The sequence below is a fragment of the Canis lupus genome, chromosome 13 (assembly GCF_003254725.2).
Source record: "Canis lupus dingo isolate Sandy chromosome 13, ASM325472v2, whole genome shotgun sequence".
NCBI classification, from domain to species: domain Eukaryota; kingdom Metazoa; phylum Chordata; class Mammalia; order Carnivora; family Canidae; genus Canis; species Canis lupus.
The window spans coordinates 56,220,307-56,226,942 of NC_064255.1; the positions used below are offsets into that span (position 1 = coordinate 56,220,307).

Here is a 6,636-nt window from a genome sequence, read left to right on the forward strand (position 1 = left end):
CACACAATTCACTTTAGGGTGGAGCTTGTTTTAGGTTTGCAACATCATGTCCACTACACAACAGATGAAATATCTTAAAAATTTCATATGATGAAATTTTTTTTTCATATGATGAAATTTTTACCATAAGGTATTTCTCAAAAGTAACTTATTCAGCAGATATTTAATGAATATATTCTATGTGCCAGGTATTCTCATAGGGATTTTAGCATTAAGACTGATAAACTAACTCCCAACAATGAACAAATAAGGAGTTAATTATATAACATATCAGGGAATGAGAAGTCCTATGGAGAAAAATAAGGCCAAGAAGGAGGGCAGTGTTATTACTGTCTTATGTAATTTAACCAGGAATGCCCAGATCATAAAAATAACCTGTGAGCAGAAATGTGAAAGAGGTATGGGAAAAGTCATGTGGAACTCTGGGAAAAGAGTATTTCAGGTGAAGAGGCTTTAACACCAGAGATCAAAGTTTGAGAAAAGAAGCTAAGAATGTTAAGATGGAAACAGAGAGGGAGTAGAGGAAGGTGATGGTGTTTGCATCATGTAAATACTGTACACCATATGAGGATTTGAATTTCACTTTAAGCGAAGTGGACTTTTAACAGAGGAATGATATATTGAGATTTATCTTTTAAAATGATCACCTTAGGGGCAGGCTGTGTGGCTCAGCGGTTTAGGGCTGCCTTCAGCCCAGGATGTGATCCTGGAGACCCGGGATCCAGTCCTACATCAGGCTCCCTGCATGGAGCCTGCTTCTCTCTCTACCTGTGTCTCTGCCTCTCTCTCATCTCTTTCTGTGTGTGTCTCTCATGAATAAATAAATAACATATTTAAAAAGAAAATAAATAAAGTAAAATGATCACCTTTGGGACGCCTGGGTGGCTCAGCAGTTGAGTGTCTGTCTTTGGCTGGGGTCGTGATCCCAGACTTCCGGGGTCGAGTCCCAACTTGGGCTCTCTGCATGGAACCTGCTTTCCCTATGCCTCTGTCTCTGCCTCTCTCTCTCTGTGTCTTTCATGAATAAATTTAAAAAATCTTAAAAAAAAAATCATCACCTTACTGTTTGGTGCAATAGCCTAAGGAAAAGAACTAGATTCTTTACAAGATGCCATTGTAGCAATCCTGTTGAGATATGGAACTGTCTTGAACCAAGATGATATGGATTTATAAACTGAAGCCAGTAAGATCACTGGTTGATTTCCTGTGGGGCATTGTGAGTAGAGACAATAATTTAAGAGATTTGTGATAAAGTTGGTGGTAATAAATGAAAGATGGTTGAGGCTAAGGAAGTTTTTTTTTTTTCTTTATTTTTTTAAGGTTTTATTTATTTATTCATGAGAGACACAGAGAGAAAGAGGTGGAAACGCAGGCAGAGGAAGAAGCAGGCTCCCCACAGGGAGGCCCATGCAAGACTTGATCCCAGCACTAGGGGATCACGCCCTGAGCCAAAGGCAGATACTCAACCACTGAACCACTCAGGTGTTTCCACCCCCTCCCCTTTTTTTTTCCTTCTTTAAAGCAAGAGGTGTTAGAAATTATTTGTATGGTCTTCGGGAATGACCCAGTAGACGAGGGGTAAAAATGGTGACTCAGAGAAAGAAGTGATAGTTGGTATAATATCCTTGTGGAGGGAAGATGGGATAAAACTGGGGAAGGACTGAAGGGCTGACCTCATTCATATAGGCAGAAAGACATCCATTGTACTAACAGTGAATTCTAAGGATTCAGAGGCAGGTAGGATAGTAATTTTTAGTATGAGTTTATGGGTGATTTTTTTCTAACAGTTTCTATTTCCTGGAAGAAAAAAAGAAGCAATGTCATTAGCTGAGAGTAAACGATAGATGTTGTGTTGGAAATATGATGAAAGGAAAGGTATGAAATAGTCATGCAGAGAGAAGGAAATTTAACATCTAGGGAATAGAATCCAACTGGTAGGCAGCACTAACATTCTACTTACAGTTACTGATTCTGAAAAGTGAGATGAGTTGGCCTTATTTCAAGTTTTTCTCCAGTCACATTTAGCTTAAAGTTCAAGAGAAAAGCACATAAAGAGATGTTTTGGACCAGTCAGGGACTTTTTTGATAGGTGAAGGGAAGAAAAAAGGAAATAGAATAAAATTATGTACAAAGAAGTAATTATACTAATGGGCCATGGAATCTAAGCCAAGTAAACATGAAGGTGAACTTGAGGGAGTGACAGAGAGACATTAAAACATTGTTAAGACAATGGATGGAAGGTTCCAGTAGAGTAAAAGAAAAGTTGGAGTTGAAGTTCAAGGAGAAGGTAAAAACATAGCAGAGGTATTTTAGGAATAAGATACTTGGGAATAAGGTTATAGAAGGGACATTTATTTGTAATGCAAAGTTATAGTATAGGTATAATTGAAATTATTAATAAGTGTTACAGGAGTAGCATCGGAGAGAATGAGGGTAAATTCTGTTTAAAAGAGTCAAAGACAGGGATCCCTGGGTGGCATAGCGGTTTAGCGCCTGCCTTTGGCCCAGGGCGCGATCCTGGAGACCCGGGATCGAATCCCACGTCGGGCTCCCGGTGCATGGAGCCTGCTTCTCCCTCTGCCTGTATCTCTGCCTCTCTCTCTCTCTCTCTCTCTCTGTGTGTGTGTGACTATCATAAATAATTAAAAAAAAAAAAAAAAAAAAAACAGAGTCAAAGACAGAGACCCAGTGCTTTGGGGATCTGTGGTTGTCCCTATAACAAGCAATACTGGATAATATGATCTCATGGCCTTTGCTTCAATGCTGGCATTTTTATGGATGAGAAAAGGAAAGATATCTAGAAGCAACAATGATTCATATCAAAGATGACCACATCATCTTCAGGCATAGTGACATAGATGTGTGATGAGAGTCATATTTGAAAGGAGAAAATAAAAATGGTGACTCAGAGAAATTAATGTCTCAGAGAAAAGCAGATTTCAGCTAGATCAAAAGAGGAAGTGAAGGAATGTTTGATAAGGAAGTTGGAGATATAGGGAATTTTATTTATGTCAGATCTTGGGTTCCACAGAACAGAGAAAAAGGTTTTGTGGACTTAGACGTGAGTGGGGTTCCAGTTAGATTGAGTGCATCAGTCTGGTAGATCTGAGAGCCTCACTGGTGAGGATTGAGCAGGTAGATGGCTTAAGTCCTTTTGTGAAGGCTGATTAAAAAGTAGGCTATAGGGTGCGATGAAATTTATCCTGGGAGTTTCTGGGGAAAACTGTGATGTTTAGGCTTTGGGTATTGAGAAGGAAGAATCAGTGGGAAGTTTCCCAGCAGCGAGAAGCACTCTGAAAAGGTTGCTTTTTCACTCCTGTTGTTTGCAGACATTAACCTGTCCTGGAAGTCTAGACAATATGGCAATATGTTTTATTTTTCCTAAAATAAAAATGCTTTAGAACTCACATGTACATTTTACCAAACAGGATATTAATGACCTACTTAAACTGGAAACCAAGCCATCATATAATCATGATCAGAGGAGCCACATCATTTGAACAAACTATAGTTGGTCTCTGACTTATGATGTTACAACTAACACCTTTTTTACTTTATGATGGAGAAAAAGTGATGTGCATTTATTAGAAACTGTACTTCACGTTGAATTTTGATTTTTTCCAAGTCTAGTGATAGGTGGTTTGATCTCTTGTGATGCTGGGTAGTGGCAGAAAGCCACAGCTCCCAGTCAGCCTTGCAATCATGAGGGTAAATAACTAACGTGCACAATCAATCTGCACTCTTACAACACTTCTATGTTTCACTTTCATTATAACATTCAATTAATTGCATAAGATATTCTACACTTGATCTTAGCCAAAAGGCCGAGAAGCGATGCATAAGATATTCAACACTATTATAAAGTAGGCTTTCTGTTACAGGATTTTGCCCAAGTGTAGGCTAATGTAAGTGTTCAGAGCATGTTTAAAGTAGACTAGGGTAAGCTCTGATGTTCAGTACATTAGGTGCATTAAATGCTTTTTTGACTTAGGATATTTTCACTTTACGATGGGTTTATTAGGATGTAACCCCATCATACATTGAGGAATTTCTGTGTATTGACATACAAACTTTTTTTCCAAGGTGAAAAAATAAGTCTAAGGCATTGTACCTAAACTAAATCTATCATTCTCTTCCAGAAATGACCTATCTTCGGGATTATAGAGAAAATAAGCATAGAAAATTAAGATTTTCACCCCCTGGTGATAGAATCCTCTCATTCCAAAGGTAAGACTTTCTGTCCCTACATTCATGCTTTGTGTCACCACACATCTTCCCCAGCTGTTCTATGAAGAGAGATGAGCAAGATACAGAAGAACCACAATGTGGTTCATTCGAAGATGGAGAGTGGGGCTTGAGTGTTGCCCTTAAAGGGACTAGGAGAGAAAAAGAAGGAGAGAAAAGAGAAATGCACATCTACATATATAACTAAAGCAAGAGAGACAGTAGCCAATTGATTTTTCAAGTTCATTAACATTCATGCCTATAAAGACTAGAGCAAACGTCTATTATTAACTCAGCATTGCCCATCTGGTCATGAAACTTATTTTTTACTTAATATAGTTTGAAGGATGATATACAAAAAATAATGGTAGAGAGTACCCTTCCATATGAATCAAATATTGTTCACTTTATTATATGTATTAACTGCAACTGCTTCATTCGTTTAAAATATGAACATATGGAAAGAAAACCAAAAGGTAAATAAAGTGAAGTACGCTATCTACATGACCATATTTCAATTATTGCTCATTTTTCTCTCTCTTTTACTGCCCAACTGAAGCACCAGCTAGCAGCCTCCCGGCTTTGCCAACCTCCTTTCTAATTGACCTCTAATTGCTAACCTCTCTCTAATTCATTCTCTGTCCCTAGGATCTTATTGATAATGAAGTTACAGATTTGTAGAGTGTATAAATGTTTGCATTTCTTGTTTTCTACTCAGCGCAAACAAACACATCTGCATGAATTATTATAAATCAATTATAGTTTCTACTTGCCAGAAAAGGTAGAAAAGGTCAAGCTCTTTTAAATAAGACCTAATTGACATTTTCTTGCTGGATAAATGTGTTATCAAAGGTTAAAATTAATTTTTCTAAACAGCGGGGCAAGTAACTATAAACAATATCAGTTGTTTTACTTGGGAAATTACAATGACATTTCAATAAACATCTCTCCCCTATTAGTGGAGGAAGTGGGGGAGGGAAAATCAGTTGTAGCATTTTTGGAGAGCTAAAACAAAGACACTTTAAACTACATGAAGCTAAGCAATAGAAAATGTTCAAAGCCTTTTATAATATTTAATTCAAATGTAGGACAACCATAACTATTGCAAGTACTGACCTTGTGAAGATAAATTTCAGGTGACAAGATTTGATATGTACAAGGTTATATAAAAATGTCTTATTAAAATTAGTTTCTCTGAATAGAAACAAAAAGCATTGATCTAATTGGTGAAATTAGTGATTTGAATTGGTTATGAGCCTTAATCAAAGAAATTTAAAAATGTATCAGGTAATTAGTAATCTAACCTTCTAATTAATTATTTTTTAATAAAAGTTTTAATTAGTAGATAGGAAAAGTTCCGATGATTACAATTGGCTTTGTAAATAGGCGACTCTAAAATGCTTGAAACTTCTGAATCATTCCTAATCCTAGCCTTACTCTTATTATAATGTTGAAATTATACATTTTTGCCAACTCAAGATATTTCATAAAAGCGTATTCTTGAATACTGTAAGTTGGGCTAGCTTTCCTGTTTAATGATGCTTGGGTTTCTGCTGTTGTTATTAGTGTAAAGTATCCAAAATGTACCCTTTTACATTCCATGATCTTTTCCTTTCCTCCTCTCTTCTATTTTTTTCGAGGCATTCTCTTTAATTTATTTCTTGTATTTCTGTGTAATTAAATATAGCTTATATTCAGCAGATCTTCATCAGAGCAGGACTTGGTCTTAGAAGAAAGCTTTATTTAATTTCTGCAGTTTTCTATCACTCATGTGATCGTAGCCTAAGGAACCCTACATCTCATTTTCAGCTTTTCCTGAATTTATTTTTTTCAAATGGAGAATCTTTCAATTGTGACTTTTTACCTCTGGAAACGTGACTGACTGGTCCCACAGCTCTGAAGCTCAGAACTCGAGACACCCCTTGCTGCCTCTTACATAGTTAGCAATACCATGGTTATTTTCAGTCTTAGCAAGCATACCTGCTTATGTTTGGGAGCTCATGAAGATGTAATATCATTTAATTTTGCTGATGATGAGGTTTTTTAATGTCTTTTTTTCTTGTCCTGGTTGCTAATTATGATAGATTCTGTTTGTTTGTTTGTTTTCAAAAGTGCTCACAAGAATATCTACCATCCTGCATGCACTTTCAGAACCTTGTTATTTGCCATCAAAAGGTAGAGTCTATTATAATCCTATCCCTCCCAGTGAACTTCAATAAGACATTGTGACTGTCTTACTGAATAGCATGTGGTCTAAGGGATGCTCTGTGACTTCCAAGTCAAGGTTATCAAAGCTAATATGAGTTCTTCCTTGGTCATGTTTTCTCTCTCTCTCAACATCCCCCCCTCCGTGACACACATTGTCTTTGGAGAGTACGTTGAAGAAAACCCCATAAAAAAGCACATGAGAAA

At 36.9% G+C, this 6,636-nt stretch overlaps 1 pseudogene; it reads right to left on the minus strand.

Moving 5' to 3' along the window:
* Positions 1 to 3,698: 3,698 nt before the first annotated feature.
* Positions 3,699 to 3,836, minus strand: LOC125752422 (U2 spliceosomal RNA; annotated as a pseudogene).
* Positions 3,837 to 6,636: the final 2,800 nt, after the last annotated feature.